Source organism: Anabrus simplex, chromosome 14 (genome assembly GCF_040414725.1).
Source record: "Anabrus simplex isolate iqAnaSimp1 chromosome 14, ASM4041472v1, whole genome shotgun sequence".
Lineage (NCBI taxonomy): Eukaryota > Metazoa > Arthropoda > Insecta > Orthoptera > Tettigoniidae > Anabrus > Anabrus simplex.
In genome coordinates this window covers 75,514,352-75,535,123 of record NC_090278.1, presented here as the reverse complement: position 1 = coordinate 75,535,123, position 20,772 = coordinate 75,514,352, and the positions used below count along the sequence as shown (strand labels likewise).

The 20,772-nt window shown below is 38.5% G+C and overlaps 1 protein-coding gene across 1 annotated transcript in view; it reads left to right on the top strand.

Moving 5' to 3' along the window:
* The window catches only part of LOC136885753 (arrestin domain-containing protein 17), a 191,774-nt gene that overhangs the window by 65,170 nt on the left and 105,832 nt on the right, over window positions 1-20,772 (top strand). The window contains exon 2 of the mRNA XM_067158490.2: window positions 11,715-11,806. The gene's annotated coding sequence lies outside the window, so the exon portion shown is untranslated. The remainder of the gene's footprint in view (window positions 1-11,714; window positions 11,807-20,772) is intronic.

Below are 20,772 nucleotides of genomic sequence, written 5' to 3'. Positions count from 1 at the left end.
TTCTGTGCAAGAACTTAAAAGCGAAGGCTAAAACCAGAAAGCCATGGACATGCAGGAAAAAATTAAAACTGGTGGTGGTTTCTTCATACAGATCGCCTACATCCAGAGCAAATTTATGGAGGACTGCCGTACCTACTATTGCATTGCCGCCTGCTGTAAAGTGAAGCACATTTTCTTTTCAAGGACTTGGAATATTTTTTTCCACACTTCAAAAGTGCATTCCACAACATTGCGGATGAGCAGTGTTGTACCAGTGCAGCAGGTGTAGGTTCTAGGAGCGGTGTCATGAGGAATGTTGTACAAGCAAACAGGCAAATAATAGAAAACTACCCCTTCTGATTTCTGAAAAGTTCACCGTTGTCAACGGGAGGGCACAAAATGGAAATATGCATGCAGTCAATTGCACCCACAATGTGTGGGGGAAACCCACCAACGTGAAGATTTTCCTTTCATTTTCTGAACATTCATAATCATTTCCAGGCATATTTATGTACCTCTCTTAAGATCAATAGTGATCGAACCACACGATGAAAGATATGGACTGGGCGAGTTGGCCGTGCGATTAGAGGCGCGTGGCTGTGAGCTTGCATCCTGGAGATAGTGGGTTTGAATCACACTGTCGGCAGCCCTGAAGATGGTTTTCCGTGGTTTTCCATTTTCACACATGGCAAATGCTGGGGCTGTACCTTAATTAAGGCCACAGCCGCTTCCTTCCAACTCCTAGCTTTTCCTATCCCATCGTCGCCATAAGACCTACCTGTGTCGGTGCGACGTAAAGCCACTAGCAAGAAAAAAAGATATGGCCAGCAGTCGTGCGGTGAACGTTAATAAGATCACCGGCAACTAATCGAAATGTTCCTGTACGAAACACTCGTAGGGCACACAACAACTGTAATTTGGGAGATATAGCTGAATTCCGGTCTGAATTCCGTTGTAAGTGATCTCCAAGTAGATTTAGAAGGAATGTAAAGAAATCCTTCCTAAGACCTGAAAGTTCCTTAAAGTCTCTCTCTGTGTATATGTCATATGGATCTCGCCTTTCACGCACTGTACGCACTATTACATTTCCGCCATCCTAGATGCTTACTACACCTCTTAAAACACACCTCTAATGCTTCCACACTAGTGCTACAACTTCAACTGAAATACTGCCTTGCACTTGAGTGGGTGTGTTCCATAGGACAGGTCAAGATAGCAAACATTTAAATGACACACAGGGGTGATGTAAGACCACTTTTGCTGTGTGTAGTAATTGATGTACATCAACAATCGTATTAGGCGTCACGCCGAGGACGTGTAGCGACGTTGCGATACAACATTCGATACGATATTGGGTGTCGATACTCCGACAATACTGGAAACAAATAACATTATGAACAGTCAACAACACATCTTTCAAAAAATCACTGTGGGTTGGGGCAGTAGAATAGCACCCACGGTATCCCCTGCTTGTTGTAAGAGGTAAAAATGAAATGTCGTATGGCTTTTAGTGCCGGGGTATCCCAGGACGGGTTCGGCTCGCCAGGTGCAGGTCTTTCTATTTGACGCCTGTAGGCGACCTGCGCGTTGTGATGAGGATGAAATGATGATGAAGACAACACACACACACCCCCAGCCCCCGGGCCATTGGAATTAACCAATTAAGGTTAAAATCCCCGACCCGGCCAGGAATCGAACCCGGGACCCTCTGAACCGAAGGCCAGTACGCTGACCGTTCAGCCAATGAGTCGGACGTTGTAAGAGGTGACTAAAAGGGATCTCAGGAGCACTTAACTTGGGACCGTGGGTTGGCAACCATGGGGCCATTAGCTGACCAGCCGTGGTCAACTCTTGTTCTTTTCCAACCCTGACGGTATTTTCACACCAAGCAAATGCTAAGGGTTGTACCTTAATTAAAGCCACGGCCGCTTCCTTTCCACTCCTAGCCCTTACCTTTCTCATCGTCGCCGTAAGACCTCTTTGTGTCGGTGCGACGTAAAGCAAATTCTAAAAAAAAAAAAAAAAAAAAGTCCAGAGAGAATAAAAGAAGAATTAAGGAAATAGGTCCAGTAGAACATCTGGACAGACTGGAGAAAGCTGTTTTAGTAAACTTTTCTAAATATATAGATGACGTTTTGTTCTTGAAAGAGCATCGTCAGATTCTATGAAATCATATTCAGATGTTTAGAAATATATATTTCTGTAGGAACTTGAAATCTGGAACTTTTGTTAATGAAGTCCTCCTCTGTCTCTACTCCAGCTTATATTGTGAGGTGTTTGAAAAACCATTGCTCTGTCACTGGTGTGGGTCCAAATGGCTACCAGTCCATTGACATTCTGCTACGTCACGCCGGTCCCCCTTGTCTAGCTCTTAATGTAATATATCAACACTTCTTTTCATACAATATTCACTGTGATTCAATCATTCAGGCATATCTGGATCTTAACATTTTCAAGTGATATTGCCTGAGATAGTGCAACATGCAATTGGTTGTGGCTGAATACTGTTTGGAGCAAGTAGCAACCAGTCAAGCTGCGGCTAGGTGTACGTAGGCACTGCAAAATGCAGCATTGCCACACTATTGAAGGAGCACAACAGACAAAGCCGGCTGGGACAAGCAGATCGATCAATCAATCAATCAATCAACCAATCAATCAATCACTACTGATCTGCATTTAGGGCAGTCACCCAGGTGGCAGATTCCCTATCTGTTGATTTCCTAGCCTTTTCTTAAATTTGGAAATTTATTGAACATCTCCCTTGGTACGTTAATCCAATCCCTAACTCCCCTTCCTATAAACAAATATTTGCCCCAATTTGTCCTCTTGAATTCCAACTTCATCTTCACATTGTGATCTTTCCTACTTTTGAAGACACCACTCAAACTTATTTGTCTGCTAATGTCATTCCATGCCATCTCTCCACTGACAGCTCAGAACATACCACTTAGTCGAGCAGCTTGTCTCCTTTCTCCCAAACCTTCCCAGCACAAACTTTGCAACATTTTTGTAACGTTACTCTTTTGTTGGATTTTCCCAGTTCTTGAATCAAATAATCCTGGTGAAGGTCCCATACATTGGAACCATACCTAAATATCCTCATAACCATGTGTAGAGATCTATAACCTTTATTTACAATCACATTTATGTGATTACCCCAATGAGGATCTTTCCTTATATTAACACCTATGTATGTACAATGATCCCCAAAATGGAACTTTTACCCCATCAACGCAGTAATTAAGATTGAGAGGACTTTTCCTATTAGTGAAACCCAGAACCTGACTTTTAACCCCGTTTATCATCGTACCATTGCCTACTATCCTCATCAGTCATGATATACAGTACAGTGACACCAAAATACTGTCAACTAGTGTGTCTTATCATGCCCAGCTACAGAGGGAAGCCATTGAAATCCTGAAGCACACCAACAGCTTCAACCATAAGGAGGAATTTGAATGGGTTAACAAAGCCTTGTTTCCAGTCCTGAAAGCCTTAAATCCTGAAGGACTCGATGACCGATGCAGAACAGAAAAAGCAACGGGTGATCAGTTGCCTGTCTCCAACAAGGCAGGTCGATATACATCGGGCTCCTTAATGCTTCAACCATTAGTCGAAGAACAGCCAATCAGCGACCCCCCCCCAAGCAGGGCAGAGCAATAGGTAATCAGCGTACTGTAGCCTGCACTATCTAATGAAGCCATCAAAGTCAGTTGGAAGCCTTGAAAATGCCAAACGCAGTCTTCAGTGAAAAGTTGGGACCATCACATGCTCCTGTACCACGGCCTACAAGACCGGAAAACACTGACGTGATTTGTAGCACTGGCCGTGAAAACTTCAATTGATATACATCCAGTCAAGTGTTTTACTGATATAAAATAAAAATATCTTCAGTCTTCACGTGGGAGGTGTGGGTTAAGAAGTACGGTAAACCAAATAAATACAGCAGTTGGAAGAAATATAAGATAAAGATGAATACAGAGGGTAAAAGACACAGGACAAACACAAAAGGAGAAGGATCCCAACAGGATAATAAGAATCCACTTCGTTGTACACTTGAAATCTTTAATATCTCGTGGCCAGAAATATTAATTTCAGGCAAGAAATCAGTACAGCCCTCAGAACCACCCAGTACCTGCTTACACACTCTCTCTCATTGGCCACATCCATCAGACGCGTTAACACATGCAAACATCTGAAGAGTGAGGGGAGGTGGAGAAAACGGAAGTATGAGGATATCTAGCATGAACGAAACATACGCAGAGGGGAAGGTAGTTGCTTCCTCGCCTGCCCACATGCCCCACTGGCTCGACAATGAAGGGAGGAACCACATGCCTCAAGGAAACAGATGTAATGTGTATGTCAACTCGTTGAGGGTCAAATTCGCCAGTTTTTTTGTAATTCTTGTGTGCGAGGTCTGGCTGAAATGTTAGCGCACTCGTCTGTGACTTCATTATCAAGTGGCATCGCGTTCAACCACAGTAAGAAAGAATGACCCTTATTTTCGTCAATATAGGCCCTGTTAAATACTACTACTAATGATAATAATCATTGTTATCCTCAAAAACCAAAGTAAACCTGGCATGAAATAATTATGATTATCAGAGATGCAAGGGCATTTGGAAAACCGTTCCTATGAAGTTATTGTCAGCGCTGATCAAATAATTAAATGCCATATATTGCGGTGGGATTACATCGTGCACACTTCATCGCAATCAAATTACACTTAATTAATTGTTTTCCTTGATTAGGAAAAGCTAGTATAACGAAAATGTTTAAGCATAGGAACATCTTAATTAGTTCCGTTAAAAATGGAGTTGGGAGGTGCCTCTGAGTGTGCAACGTTACAAGCCGCACCTCCTGGAAGATGAACTTATGTGATGTTGCCTTGGTTACTTCTCCTTCATCCTCAGGGTTGGCCAAAATCTTCGCCCAACATTACCTGTTTCCTTTTCCATCCGGAATTCTTAGGATCCTGATTGTACGCCACAATTTCATATGTCTCAAAACAATAGTTTATGCCTTTCGTGGACCATTTAACTTACTTTATTTACACTTACTTTCTCATAGTTTTATCTATTATTTCAATGCATGCAGTCAAGTTTAAAAGTCTTGAAAATGCTGCACAATATGTGGAAAGGTTTAATATAATGTAAATCACAGGACACCATATTAAATATGAATTTTCTCTCTGATCCAGTCTCGCATTGCTGAAACCTTCGTGTATACACCTGGCGTATTCTCGCGCGCACAGCCTACCCCAGCAACCACAATCCCTACTATAGTCGTGTGGAGTAACATTGGCCCTCCAGAGTCAGCCTGACAAGCATCCTTTTGACCTGCAAACACAAAAAATGCCATCTGATAGGATGTTTGAATCTATAATTGAGGAGGAGGAGTCTACAGGAATATGGGTCCTTCTTCTGGAGAATGCAGAAATGAATTTTACATACCAATACAAAGAGAAATACAAAAACAAGCTGCAATAAAGTTAGTTAAAATGGAAGCATCATAAAAACCAAACTAGATACGTAGAATAAGACACAATGAATGACTATAAATCCAAGAAACACCTATAACTAGTGCTTTTTTATTTCAGGAGGAATGCAGAGGGGAGGGGTATGTGTATCTCTTCTACATTTGAAGGCTGTTTACAAAATAATATTGGTACATTTCTGTCTGGTCTGGAAATATAATTTCTGATTTGAATATTCATCGATCATCTCGCATCAATGTGCTGTTCACAACAGCTGGAGAAGATTTTGAGTAATTTTTGATTTAAATTGACCTATTGAATCAGTTTCTCTTGGTTGGCAACTCGGCACTAAGCAAAATGGGTAAATAAGTGTTTGCCCAACCCTTGTCCCGTTTCTCTACGGTGTCGGGTATGAGGTGAGATGTATCTGTTGTGGCGGGTTTTTATGACCGGATGCCCTTCCTGACGTCAACCTTATCAGAGGAGTTAATGAGATGAAATGAATGACGTGATATATGATAGTAGGGAGGAAGAGGGTGAAACCCGGTGCCAGCACATAGCCTACTCCTGTCGAATAACAGGGTCTGCTGAAGGCTTAACATCGCCATCTGACGGACGAATCACCATCAACAGCATATGCCTTCACTCCATATGAGCACTTTGGAGAGGTTTGGAATTTAATCCAGGCTTTTAGCACGCAATCTAGTGATTAGGAATTGTATACCACCACCTCCCCTACCCTGCCGGCCAACATTCTGATGGTGAAAATTTTTTCGACTAAAAAGACTCAATGATGTAGATGTTGATTCCCATAGGGAACCTAAAATATTTGTCCTGAATGAGTGAATTTATAATACCAATATAATGGTCCGTTATTGGACACAATGAATGACTATAAATCCAAGAAACATCTATAACCAGTGCTTTTTTATTTCAGGGGGAATGCAGGGGGGAGGGGTATGTGTATCTCTTCTACATTTGAAGGCTGTTTACAAAAAAATATTGGTACATTTCTGTCTGGTCCGGAAATATAATTTCTGATTTGAATGTTCATCGATCATCTCGCATCAACGTGCTGTTCACAACAGCTGGAGAAGATTTTGAGTAATTTTTGATTTAAGTTGACCTATTGAATCAGTTTCTCTTGGTCGGCAACTCGGCACTAAGCATTCATTCAGGACAAATATTTTAGGTTCCCTATGGGAATCAACATCTACATCATTTGATGGCCAGGCAGGCATCTATTTTTGAAATTGAGACATAGCTCTCTTAGTGCATTGGCACTGCTGGTGGCTTCAAATAGCCTATGCAGTGGCCTCCACGGTATGCACTAGCCTTGCGTCTTGGGTGGTGTGCTAAGTCCCAACTGACGAGCCTAACTTAGCACACGAGGGCGAAACGCAGGCAACCAAGAATGAGTTAGCTGGATAATTTATAATGTCCAATAACGGACCATTATATTGGTATTAAAAAGACTCAAACCGGCTTATCACAGTGCCGGACCATTTAGACTTCAGCACCTTAATGATCATGGCCACCAGGCGGGCTTGTAAATAACTAAAATGATTAGAAATACTGAGCGCAGATACCACCTTGACATGTTGACCACAAATAAAATAGCGTAATCAATTTTTCTATAAACATGTCGGCCTGAAAAGTGATAACCAGACTGTGCATAATTGCTGAAAATTGTAATATTGTGATGTTTTGTCAACTACAACTGACAATACCCTTTAATTTTTTTTTTTTTTTGATATGAAGAAATATTTTAAAATCACTAAGTATACAATCGGAAATGGAAACCACCCCTGAACCAATAAGCCCATTGGACTACACCTCAATACAAACCAACCTCTCTCTCTCCCAGATAGTCTCAAAATAGAGAAATGGTATCCCAGTAATGAAATTGATAATACTGTCATCAGATTCTTTTCTGCACTAATCATTGCCAGTGCTGAAAGTCGTTCTTCTGACATTGTACTTCTTAAAAATGTTTTCACTCGTTTTAAAGTAGAGAAGCACCTTTCAGGTTCAGCCGTTGTCATGGGTGTGGTCAGTATTGTTCGTAGCCGAGTGAATACTTTTGTGCAGCATTCATTAAGTCTGGTACTCAGCATTGTTTCATACATCTTCATAAGCATGGAGAGACTTCGGAACTCCTGTCTTTGATATAAAACAGCCAATTTGGTCACCACTCGCTCTTTGCACAAGAACGGGTAGGCTTCAATAGTGACATTGAGCTCACTGGATGGAAAGTTGTGGGAGTCAGTAGATCCTTCAAAAAGAGATGTACCGAACAAATTCGCAGCGGACAAATGCTTAGTTAAAGCAAAGCAAATCTTCCTTTTCCCTGACGGGAAATAGTGTCATGCTCCTATTTTACAACTATGTCTTCATTGTTTCCTTTCTTATTCCTCGCTGGAGGAGGGTTTTCTTCAGGTTGATCGACTAATACAGAGGACTTGTTTCTCTCTATATTGATAGCGTGGAGAAATTCATTCACTGCCTTATGAATATTCAGTGAGTTAGCAAAATGATGTTGTAGCTGGCTATACAATATGTCCACATGAGGCATGATGCAGTGGAAAAATGTAAGCCAGAAGTTGAAGTCATGATCATTTATCATGTGTAAAAGCCCTGTGGCTGCTTGTACATTTGCTTGATTACTGTAATTTTGAAGTTCCTGGGAACACTCTTGAAGAGACTCTTTATTTTCACAGGCTAAACAAAGTGGATATTGATGTATTTAACTGCTCATTGTCAAAATTTAGAAATCACTTACACAATCTCCACAAGTGACTATTACTTTCCTACGTTTACTTGTACTGTAATCTGTGTAGTGACTCACATAATTATTTGGACATAATTATTTGCTACACACTGGCCCTATGTTTCAGAGAAAATATTGTACAGGCAAACTAGTTTCTGACAGAACCCGGTTTGACAGATTCAACACGGTGTTGAAATGTGTACTTTTAGAAAACAGGAGAGAATCGGTGACCTCGGAACCTCAGAATGCAGTTAGCGTGCTCCAACAAAATTATTCAGACACAAGTCAGTTGCCATGCAGAGGTCATGTATAGAAGAGCCACAGACAGTATAAATGTAAACATTCAGTGAGTTAGAGTGCTTTGTACAATGTAAATGAAAATGGGCCGCAGAGGAAGAGAGAGCACAATCGAACAGCGACAGCTAGTAATTTTTCACCATGTTGAAGGTAAAAGTTGTCGTAAAATTGCTGAAATGTTACAAATGAAGAAAAGTACAGTCTCTGATATTATCACAAGATTCCGGGAGGAAGATAGGACTGAATATCTACCGCATACAGGACGTTCAAGAACTTTTTCTGTGAGGGAAGAGTGTTAGATCATCAAAAAAAGTGGAAAAAAGAAACAAACAAGTTAAGTGCTCCAAAAATTGCTACGGAGATTGCTGCAGACACCAGGAAGAATGTGCACCCTGAAACAATACGGACAGTGCTCAGAAGAGGTAACTTTCACGGCAGTATTGCAAGAAGGAAGCCCTTCGTAAATCAAAGCGAATGCTGTTTGCCAAAGAGCATGTTGGAGAACACAATGAGTGGTGGAATGACGTTATATTTGCTGAAGAGAGTAAATTTAACATATTTCAGTCTGATGAGAGGATAACAGTTTGGCGGCATCCTAATACTGAGCTTCAAGAGAAAAATCTGAAAGCAACTGTGAAGCATGGCGGTGGATATGTAATGGTGTGGGGATGCATGTCGGCGAATGGAGCTGGTTAATTGGTTTTTGTTGAGGGTAAAATGGACCACTTTCAATACCTTAGAATACTGACAATATGGAAAAGAGTGCCAAAAAGATGGGGATTGGTGAACATTTTAAGTTTTATCAAGATAATGACACAAAGCATATGGCCTGGAATATAAGGACGTGGTTATTGTTTAATTGCCTGAAGGTGCTTCATCTTCCCCCTCAATCATCAGATTTATCTCTTTCTTATGCAGGAGTTTACCCTTGAGTGTCACGTTCGCTGCTAAATTTGTCAAAATGACTTGGCTTCAAAGCTAAGATCATATACTATTTGTTTGGAGGCAATACCCTTTTTATTTACCTTTGTATTATGTTATAATTATCCCTCGAGCTTGCTTCCCAGTATTTCTGTGTCACCTTGCATACGCACTGAAAATCTATGCACATTATATGAAGAGTTTTAGATAATGATGCAAGTTTACTGTTCCTCTGTTTGGTTTATTTCTATATTTGTGTATGGTAGTCAACGTATATCATTGGATTGGTTTTTATAGGTTTGAATTTAATGATAAATTTCTTTACCGAACTGTGCATGTCTGCAGTAATGCTTAATAACTCCTTAATTTCCCTTTGTAGGTAGAGGTCTTTCAATTTTTAGTTTCTGATTTTGTTTCTCTTTTTCAAAAGTTAAATGTTGCAGTCCAAGGGCAATCACCCTCTCCATTTTCTTTCATAGCAAAAGGTTACGTTCCATCACCACTCAGGGTTCCATGCCGCTTTCCACATCCATTCCGTAGTTGTCATGTTTCCTAACCTGTTTGTTTACATTTTATGCTGCGCTGCTTTTGTTTTTTACTAAAGTTAAAATATTATTATTATTATTATTATTATTATTATTATTATTATTATTATTATTATTATTATTATTATTATTATTATTATTATTATCATCATCATCATCATCATCATCATCATTATTATTATTGATGATGATGCTTGTTGTTTAAAGGGGCCTAACATCGAAGGTCATCGGCCCATTATTATTATTATTATTATTATTATTATTATTATTATTATTATTATTATTATTATCATTATTATTATTTGTGTAATCAGCAAACACGGTTACACATAAATCAACTTGAAGTGGCTAGCAGAAGATCGTCAGATGTGGCTAAAGCGACAAGGCATTGCCTTTAGTAGATGATGATTTGAATAATGTTATAAATTATTTTATTTTAATATGATTTTGTAGTAGTATTAAGTCATGTATTGGAGTAAATTGTTAAATATAAGTTTAATTGCAATAATGATAAAATTAGGATACAAGGAGTGTAACATATTTATTGAGCGTCAATTTTTACAAAGGAACTAGGCAAAAATTAATGTTCGCCTGTTTATAAAAAACATGTCCTTTTGAGATGAATTTAAGTTCGGCCTTGCCCCCTGATGAGAATTAAAGAAATTTTAGACCATTTTGAAATTTTTTTAAAAAAATTGAGGTATTTATTTTTTATTGTCAAACCATGACCAAGTGTGTGGACTCGGCCATTATAGTTTGTGGTCCCACCACTGCAAGCACTTATATTCACATGTGTTCCAGTATTTCTGGCAAGCCTGATGTAGAAAAGTGCGGGTGACATTACTGTGCGAGATATTTCAATGAATAAGTTGAATTGTCTTTACTTTCAGTTCCTAAACTCAGTTCATATTGTGTTCTGTACTTCAAGCGTGTATCTTATGTGGCTTGATTAATTTAATAGTTCAGCATGCCGTACTGTTTTGTGCCTGTCTGTAAGTCAGGCTATGGTAGAATAGTTGATGATATGCGATTCAGTTCAGATGATCATCCATCGACAATAGGTTTCCTTCATTTGCATCTACTTCTATGTGTTTGTGTCCCTGTAAAGCAGGCTTTAAAGGTTGGAGAAAATTGCGCACCTAAACAGGAGCCGATCTTGACCTCGTATGTTAATCAGATGCATTTGTTAGCCTGGAATGTGGAAATGCATAACATGACAGTGAAACAATCAGTGGAAATTTCCATTAAGCAAAAAATTGTGGTTCAAGATGCGGTAAATATTGAAGACTGGGAAAGCCCTGTACCTGAATTTGATGGAGCAATTCGAAACTCCTCGGTTGAGAAGTGTTCAGTGTACCATTTGGCTGGGTACGTTGTTAACCACGCTTCTAAATTTATTAAATGTTCGCCGTGTGCCCTTTCTCTACGCGAGAATAATCATAGTATATTTTCAGTTCTCACCAAAATAAAGGACTATGATTTCAAGCAACAATGAAGTGTTTTTAACATGTCCTTCTAAAAGTGTATGTGCCATTCTTTTCCAGGCCTAGAAAGTAATTACTGGAAAACTGAACTCAAAATTGATGTGGGGCAAATTTTTTTTGTTTGTTTGTATCGATTTCATAGAAAAAATTTCAGTTGATCCTGGCTGTTGTCTTCAACATGTTATGGATATAATCCCCAGGCTTGTTTATCATTATCTGAAGTGCTGATTATTTTTTTTCAGAACGAAGGAAATACGGCAAGATTTACAATCTCGAACATCCGCCAAATCTTCACGCAAGCTTCTGGAAGTCCAGTAACCGACAGATTGAGTTGGTAAGTAAAGTATTACCTGTAAATGGTTCATGGGTGTTTGTTTTAATATACTGGGAGTTATGTGCTATTTATCTGTATATGTAGGCTACACTCCAGTAAGCAACATGTAATGTGTGATTTTTTTCCATTGTGCCCTGCCATGGTATTTTAATTGAAACCTCTCATTGTTTTTGAAAAGACAGTGTATATACAGTACTTATCAGTTACGGAATAATACGTTTCCTCTGGCATCATTTCTTATACCAGCTGGTTGGTACTGTGGAGCTTGCCCACTCGAGCGCTGCCTGGCTTGAACTTGAGGAGTCCTCACACTTGTTCTTATATTTGTCATGGCCAAACAGATAAAAACCCTTAAGTGACAATATAAAAATTACTAGGTATATTACCCGGCGCTGCCCGCGCATTTTAGTGATTGTTTACTTTTAGGTATTTTATTACCTGTAGATTTCATTATTGTGACGTTGATCCAAAGGGTTACAGACACAGATAAATCCACAATCTGGGCCATTTTGGACTACTTCCACCCCTTCTCACCCCCCATGCTGATGGGGGCTGAAGTTGGACTTAAACAACATGCGGAGTGTCGCTGTCATCTCAGTGACCCCAAAACCTACGGATTTGACAATATTTTTGATTATTTTATATGCCACCCCCTCCCCCACCTCCACCAATAGGGATGGCTTATCCCCACAGTGCTTTTTTCCAGACAGTCATATGTGTAGTAGAATCTCTCCTTGGTCTAGCCTAAATTTACGCACGTGCCTACTTCAAACTGCAGGCCTGTAATCTACTGTAGAATACTTGAGCTGATGTTGCCATGGTTGCGGCTGGTCATTTCTTCATCCGATTCCTAGAGCGGGGTAGTGTGATGGCAGTATCTCCAGAACGGTTGGTTTTAGGTGCTTAAAACATGATTTTCAGTGCCCATAGGGCTTTACTGAGTTTTGTTCTTCGCTAAGAGATAAGAATTTCATAGTGTTCCGTATTGAAGTGAGTTCACTATTAAGTTGAAAGAAGATATATGATGGTTCAATCTTTCAATACTATTAAAATAGGAAATGTAAGTTTTACATTCATATATTATATTATATTATATTATATTATATTATATTATATTATATTATATTATATTATATTATATTATATTATATTATATTATATTATATTATTATTTATTTACATATTTTACGCCCACATTGGAGCACTGAAATCAATACATTTGAGTTAATTTCTTCTTCTTCTTCTCCCAGAACTTTTTCATCCTCTCCGACCTGGAAGCCCTTTGTGTGTCCGATATAGTATATTGTTTCCGTTCAACTGCTTTTAGTTTGAGACTTATGCTTTTGTTCTTCAAAATCCTCTTCTCTTTTCTGTCTTTGATTTGTTGCCGAGATATTATATTATATTATATTATATTATATTATATTATATTATATTATATTATATTATATTATCAAGACATATGTGCCGATCGGCATTCTGCTGCCAAAAGTTTGTGGAAATCTGATGAAAAAATTTAAAAAGTTCAAGTATCAAGCCTTTAAATGCTGATATGAGTGAAATTGTACAATAGTACAATATGTTATAATTATAATATATAAATATTATATATTATAATTATAATATTTCAGTAACTTCAAGAATCTAACATACAAATTTCTTTAACTTGGATATCTTTCTTTCGACAAATAATATAAAACTATATTGTACTATTTCACTCATATCAGCATTTAAAGGCTTGATACTTGAACTTTTATAATATTTTCATCGGATTTCCACAAACTTTTGGAAGCACAGTGCCGATAGGCACTTATGTCTTGTTACTCTTCAAGAACTTGCTCCATACTACATTTACGTATTTTATCTACGACTTCTTCAGTATTTTTGGAACTATCGACACGCAGTTCTGACATCAAAGAAAAGTACAATAAGTTCCACCTTTTCAATACATTATATTATGTGACAGTTTTACGTTACAGTAAAAACAGTTACGTAAAACTGTCACATAATATAATGTATTGAAAAGGTGGAACTTATTGTACTTTTCTTTGATGTGAATTCTGCTTCAATACGGAACCCAAATATGAAGTTCTTAACTTTAAATATGCAGTTCTGACCCCTAAAATTGTACAGTGCCTCATGAACTGCAACTGAAAAATACGTATTTGATTCTAGACTTCTTCATAACATTGAAATTTCAACACACAGTGCTCCCTAAAGTGTTATAGTGCTTCATAAACACCATCTGACAGAATGATTTAATCTTCACATTTTGTTTACCTGTACATCATCTTTTATACTTATTTGCGATTGGCTGAAATTTCAACACACAGTGCTCTGTAAGTGTTTTAGTGCTTCACAAACAGTAACTGACGGAATTATTTAAACTTCACATTTTATTTACCTGTGCATTGTCTTTTATACTTATTTGTGATCGGCTGATGATGACCAAGAATACTGGTCAAAACCAGTACCATTTATAATTAAATAGGAATATAAAACTTACATTTCTTATTTTAATAGTATTGAAAGGTTGAACCATCATATATCTTCAAAACTGACTCTCAACCTATTAGGCCGTGTTACGTACATTTAGTACATGTTGAAGAGATGTTAAGTACGTAACAAAAAAGGCCAACCGGACACCAGTGGGATCCGAACCCACTTTTGTGTCGGTTGGTCTACCAGTTGAGCTATGGTGGCCTAGGCTATCTTTGTTCTGTTGGAAAGGATCTAAGCTACAGGTCTGGCACTACTACCATCACACTGTAGAGGACCTAATAGGTTTAAAGTCGGTCATGAAAATTCAATATTCATCATCATGTATCTTCTTTCAACTTAATTTTTTCTTCGCATTGTGAGGCTTACAATGAGCTTTGTCTCATCCTTGTCTGACAAATTTGATATTTTGTCTATATTGGTCTATAATGACTTTAATAGACAAGAGTGTTTGATACCGTGGGTTACATTATTTCAGTTTTCGTAGGGATCTCTAATTGTTTTGAAAATAAAATACAGCCCATGTTACTCACTGGTAATGTAGCTTTCTATAGGTGAAAGAATTTTTAAAATATGTTTAGTAATTTTTGAGTTTATCAATTACAAAATATATACAAACATACAAATCTTTTTCTCTTTACAATATTAGTATAGATACATTTTTCTTACGTATGGGTATATTTGCCATATATCTTTCATGGCCAAGCGAACTGTCCAGCAGTCATTGGTGACTAAGAAAGGGTGAGGAAAGGATTTATAACTGAGTATTGTGTATCTGAGATATGTGCTGAAATACTACACAGAACTGTGATAATTAGGAGAAAGTATTTCCTAAAGTGTCTCAAGCACAAACCTTTGCACTGGGCCCTACAACTAGTTATTCAGCCCCCGGGTACCTCAAGAGCAAGATCAAATGGAAAAGGGAAGGGATTGAAAACAACAGTTTCTATGCAAGAAAAATGTCAAACATGAAACCAGCACATAGTGTATTTTGAAATCAGCTAGTGAATGATTTTGGAAAAGATGTGTTTATGACAGATGGTCCTCTCTTATTTGAGAGCGAAAAGAAAGTTTATTGTACAGCAGCACCTTGAACGAGGAATACATTTGAAATTTGTCATGAGTGTGAAGAACAAGAGTTCCCTAGTTCTGCAGGTAGTGGGGGCACTGCATCCAGCAAATCATTATGTCCATCTTATATACACTTCCAAGTAAACTGGGCGATAATTATTTCTGTAAAAACAAGAGCTGTTCGGTGAATAGAACAGGGATATATTACTTGTAAAATCATTGTTAATCATCATCTTTTTAATTCTAGTCAACCGAGCTTGATAGCTGCAGTCGCTTAAATGCGGCCAGTATTCGGGAGATAGTGGGTTCGAACCCCACTGTCGGCAGCCCTGAAGATGGTTTTACATGGGTTCCCATTTTCACACCAGGCTAATGCTGGGGGTGTACCTTAATTAAGGCCACAGTCGCTTCCTTCCCAGTCCTAGCCCTTTCCTGCCCCATCGTCGCCACGGACCATTATATTGGTATTATAAATTTACTCATCCAGGACAAGTATTTCATGTTCCCTATGGGAATCAACACCTATCTGTGTCGGAGCGACGTAAAACCAATAGCAAAAAAAAAAAAAAAAAAATCTAGTCAGTGGATGAATTTTGGAATTTTCATTGTCATTATATTTTGTCTTATCTCGTACCATTAGAGGCTTATGACCTAGATGTTAGGCCCCTGTAAACAACAAGCATCATCATCATCATCATCATCATCATCATCATCATCAATACTTGTAAAAGAATGATGGAACTCTTTCATATGGGTACCAATAGCTGAAAATGTATTATATCATTCTGCATTTATGTGTTTTTGGTATTTCATGAGATAGTCCGGCTCCGTGGCTAAGTGGTTAGCGTGCTGGCCTTTGCTCACAGGGCTCCTGGATTCGATTCTCGCCAAGGTCGGGAAATTTAATCATAATTTATGAATTTCCCCGGCATGAGGATGCAGGAGGCCACACGGCATTTCATCTCGTGATATAATTCCTCCCTGTTCAACCGAAATAGTTTGTTTCACATTTTGAGCATTTCAGTTTGTATATTGCTGAGTTAAGAAATTTGTCACTTTTAGGGATTATTGAGTTACAGTTATAAAAATTATGGCTATTGGTATTATTCATATAGAAGGCTCTATGGAAATTCTGTTTTTTAAATATATTAGTAACTTGATGTTTTTATTGTTGAAGGTAACAAAATTCTTCCTCTTTTTATTCTTATTCGGTTCTGTTTGAAGATTTCCATGCAGACTAGTACAAGCAAGGAAGACCATTCTTAAGAAAAGAAATTTGCCCATTTCAGATATTGATATAAAAATTCGAAAGATGTTTTAAAGAGTTTGATCTGTAGTGTGACATTGTATGAAAGTGAAACATGGACAATAGCTAGTTCTCTTCTCTTCTCTTCTCTTCTCTTCTCTTCTCTTCTCTTCTCTTCTCTTCTCGCCGGGCTGAGTGGCTAAGACGGTCGAGGCGCTGGCCTTCTGACCCCAACTTGGCAGGTTCGATCCTGGGTCAGTCCGGTGGTATTCGAAAGTGCTCAAATACGTCAGCCTCATGTCGGTAGATTTACTGGCACGTAAAAGAACTCCTGCACGACAAAATTCCGGCACCTCAGCGCCTCCGAAAACCGTAAAAGTAGTTAGTGGAACGTAAAACCAATAACATTATTATTAGAAAGATAATAGAAGTTTTTCAAATGTGGTGTTACAGAAGGATGCTGAAGGTGAGATTGTTAAATCAGATCGTATAGGAAGAGATTTTGCATCAAATTGGTGAGAGAAGAATGATTTGGCAAAATTTGATCAGAAGAAGAGGTATAAGGATAGGACACATGTTAAGACACGCAGGAGTTGTTCAGTTAATTTTTGAGGAAAGTGTAGATCAGGGCCTCTCAGGGTGCATGCGCCCGGTGCATGCACTGTGCACGGTGCAGAAGACGACTTCGCTTGGCTGACCAGAGTGCAGACCCCCCACTCCTCGATTTGAAGCAATAGCGCTGTCTCTCTCTCTTTCCCCATGCCTGTCTCGCTCGCTCCCGCTGTCTCCCTCTTCCTCACTTGCCAAGCTTAGCTGAGTAGCCCAGGGACGAAGCGTTGGTCCGAGCCGAGCCAAGCAGGACCGATGCACTGTGCACAGGATCTCTGCGCCGCTGTCTGCACGTGTGAAATTTTGGGCGTTTGAAAGGCCCTGGTGTAGATGGTTAACACTTTCTACGGGTTACGGGCGCACTGCTTTCCTGGTTGTGGACAGTGATTTTCCTGCGTGTTTATAGGCGTCTGCACATATCCCATATGGTTCTCGTCCCTTGCTTGGAGGTAGTAGTTTATGTAGTGACCACTAGAATGCAGCAGTTATCGGGAAGTTCAAACCTAAACGATAAAAAGGGTAGTTTCTCCTTGCCGTGACCTCTATGGAAGCACTCGATGTGCCGGGTGCTGAGCGCGCCAAATCTGTCGGCCTGTCAGCTGTGTTACTGTACGAATATGTCCTCACACCAGCTCAGTGTTAGTGATATCTTGGATATTTTATCGGGTGAAGTGGGTTCAGAAATAGATGACTGATGACTACTCTGCTTATGAACCAGATAATATATCAAGTGATAGTTCGGGCAAGATTTTTATTTTTACGTCACTTTTGACTGCACGTTTTTTTTAGCTGCATTATTTTACTCCAAATACAAACGATAGAAATACTTTACCTCTCCAGAAATATGGGCTTATTTTTTCGTTTAGAGGAAGTCACAGGCTGATGATTCACTTGTACCCACGAAAAGAAAATAGATGATGGTTAAAGCCTTGCGCGGATATACAAAATAATATCCGCATCCGCGAATGGTTATCCGCATCCACAAATGGTTATTCGCATCCCCAAAGTGGTTCCATGGATAATTTAAATATTTAACTACATTATATTATTACACCCAAGGTATTGAAATGGATAGATCTGTTAACATAATACAACACGCTGATACCTGGTACCAGAACCCCTACAGTCACAGGTTTACAACGGATTTTCTCTCGCGACAACTACCGACGTATTGATCTTTATTGATCTTTATTCCTTCCATTAATTGCAATCAGGAGCCAGTTAGGTTTATGTCAGATTTACGGCTTTATGGTATCAAAGTTCTTTATATATCACCAGTCTCCCATACTAATGTCAAGGGACACCTAATCACAAGAAAAAACAAGAGTATACCTAAGTGAAAATCAATAAACGTCATTATTTAGAAATTATCAGCAAAATTATCTGCACTGCCATACGGTTCATATGCGCCAAGACACTAACTTTGTGGATAACCGCATCCACACAGTGCTCTAATCATGGTGCAAGGAGTGCAAGGTTGGACTGTGCATAGCCCAATGTTTTCAGGGCTACTATACCAAAATAAACTGTTCCTAAATAAGAAAATTGTGTATTTCAAATGTAATTGTATTTATTTGTGGCTTTAGTAGCCATTAAATGATTCATTTTTATTGTTTGAGCGGGCTTGTTTGTATAACTTGAATGTAAAAGTTTTTTCTCATACATTTTTGTATGTTTTTCATAAGGCTAGTATAATTAAATTACTTTATATATATATATGTGGATTATCATCATTTTGGATAGCTGACGCCTTCACATGATACAAAACTCGGGTATGTACTATGTTTCTCTGTTGTGTAATAATGTATTAAAATTCAGGCAAAAGACCCAGTTCACTGCCAGGGTCAGTGTTAAAACATGGTAGTGTTGAAAGTGCTAAAGCAGTCGGGGTAGGCCAAAGCATGAATATGACAAAAAAAACCTGTAGATCATTCCATGTTAAGAAAACAGTATTGCTCTTTTGACAACAGGGTTGCCATATCGAATGGCTCTGCTCAACACCATCACGGGAAAACGGCGGCACATAAATTTGTGAAATTCAGTATTTAAGTTCAAGATAAAAAGCAGAGGAAAGTAAGCTGTTTTTATGAACTAAAGGGGATGGGGTATTTGGTTTGTACAGAATCAGAGGTAAACTAAAGCACAAATAAATCCTCAGCATTGAAGTGTAAGACAAATTGGGGGAGAAAATAGACAAATAAATTTTGTTATGGGCTCGAGGGATGAGGGATGCATTTAATTGCATTTAATAAATTTCTCCAGGCAACGCCGAGTACTACTGTGCCGTCGTATCGTAACGTTCTCAGCCGTATCGCATATATATCACTGTATTGATGTTAAAAGAAAGAAATCATACACATAGGCTAACACATTACACTCACTCAACACAATACAAGTAGGCCTCTGCACTGATATGAAGGCTACAAAACACACGCAACAAATAAATACTGTAGATTACTCTACAAAAGATCACAGTATTAATGTTAAAGGAAGAAAATCACACATGTAGGCTAATAGCATAACAAAGTATAGATAAGAAATGTGTTTTTCACCATTCATTACAAAATTTATTTTAATAGATTAAGCTAGTACCGGTTTCGGCTCTTTAACGGCCATCATCAGCTAGTACATGTTTTGTTTTAGCCATTAGACTATACACAAGTTGTTATTGTATTAGGCATCCGGATGTCTAATGGGGGATGGAATAATAGCATATAATTAAAATATCAGTGGTCAGGTTAAAAAGTTATAAATAGAGCATGAGTATGTAAAACACATTAAAAACACACAGGTCACAATATATAACATTTAAAAAGTTTCAACACATTAAAATTGTACGTATAGGTAGACACTTGTTAAAATGTTCAATTTATGTTATATGGATTCCATTCTTCTGTCTTCTGTGCAGATCCTTCTAAGTAATGTTGATTTTAGTTGCGTAGGGTAATCTTCGAGGACATTTTGAAACTAGTGTACGTCTTATTGATGTGGGCCTTTGTCATGATGAAATTTCGTTATGTTATATATCCCAACTTGTGATATACTATGGCAAGTTTCAATACAGTAAACAGCAGGTCTCGAGCATGTATTTAGAAGTAGTCGGTGGTAACGCTTCTCTCGTCTATGTTTGTTCTTGTAGTCTGTAAAGATAAAGTGATATAAGTATGCCGGTAGTGTGTGCATGAAGGAATGCCTAGTATGTGTATGGAAAGAGTACTTACTATAGTTGTTGTGGAAGTCTTGTGCTGATGTGTTTGAAAGCTTGTTGTGTTCTACTGCGAGTGAGTCTGGGGCTCATATTAGCTGTGGAGGGGAATGTAGGTGGAGGGGAAGAAGGAGTGGCCGTTGGAGAAGTAGGGGCGGGGTCAGGCTTGTGATTCGTTAGTTTGTTAGAGCGTGTGTTTACTATTTTGAGATAATCATTCTTTAATATCGGAATGGCTTTGTCAAAAATAATGCTGGTTTTTTCATTAATATCATTAATGTTATGATTGGGGTTGGCGTATTGGTCTAAAGAAATGTAGAAATCTTCGGTTATGTT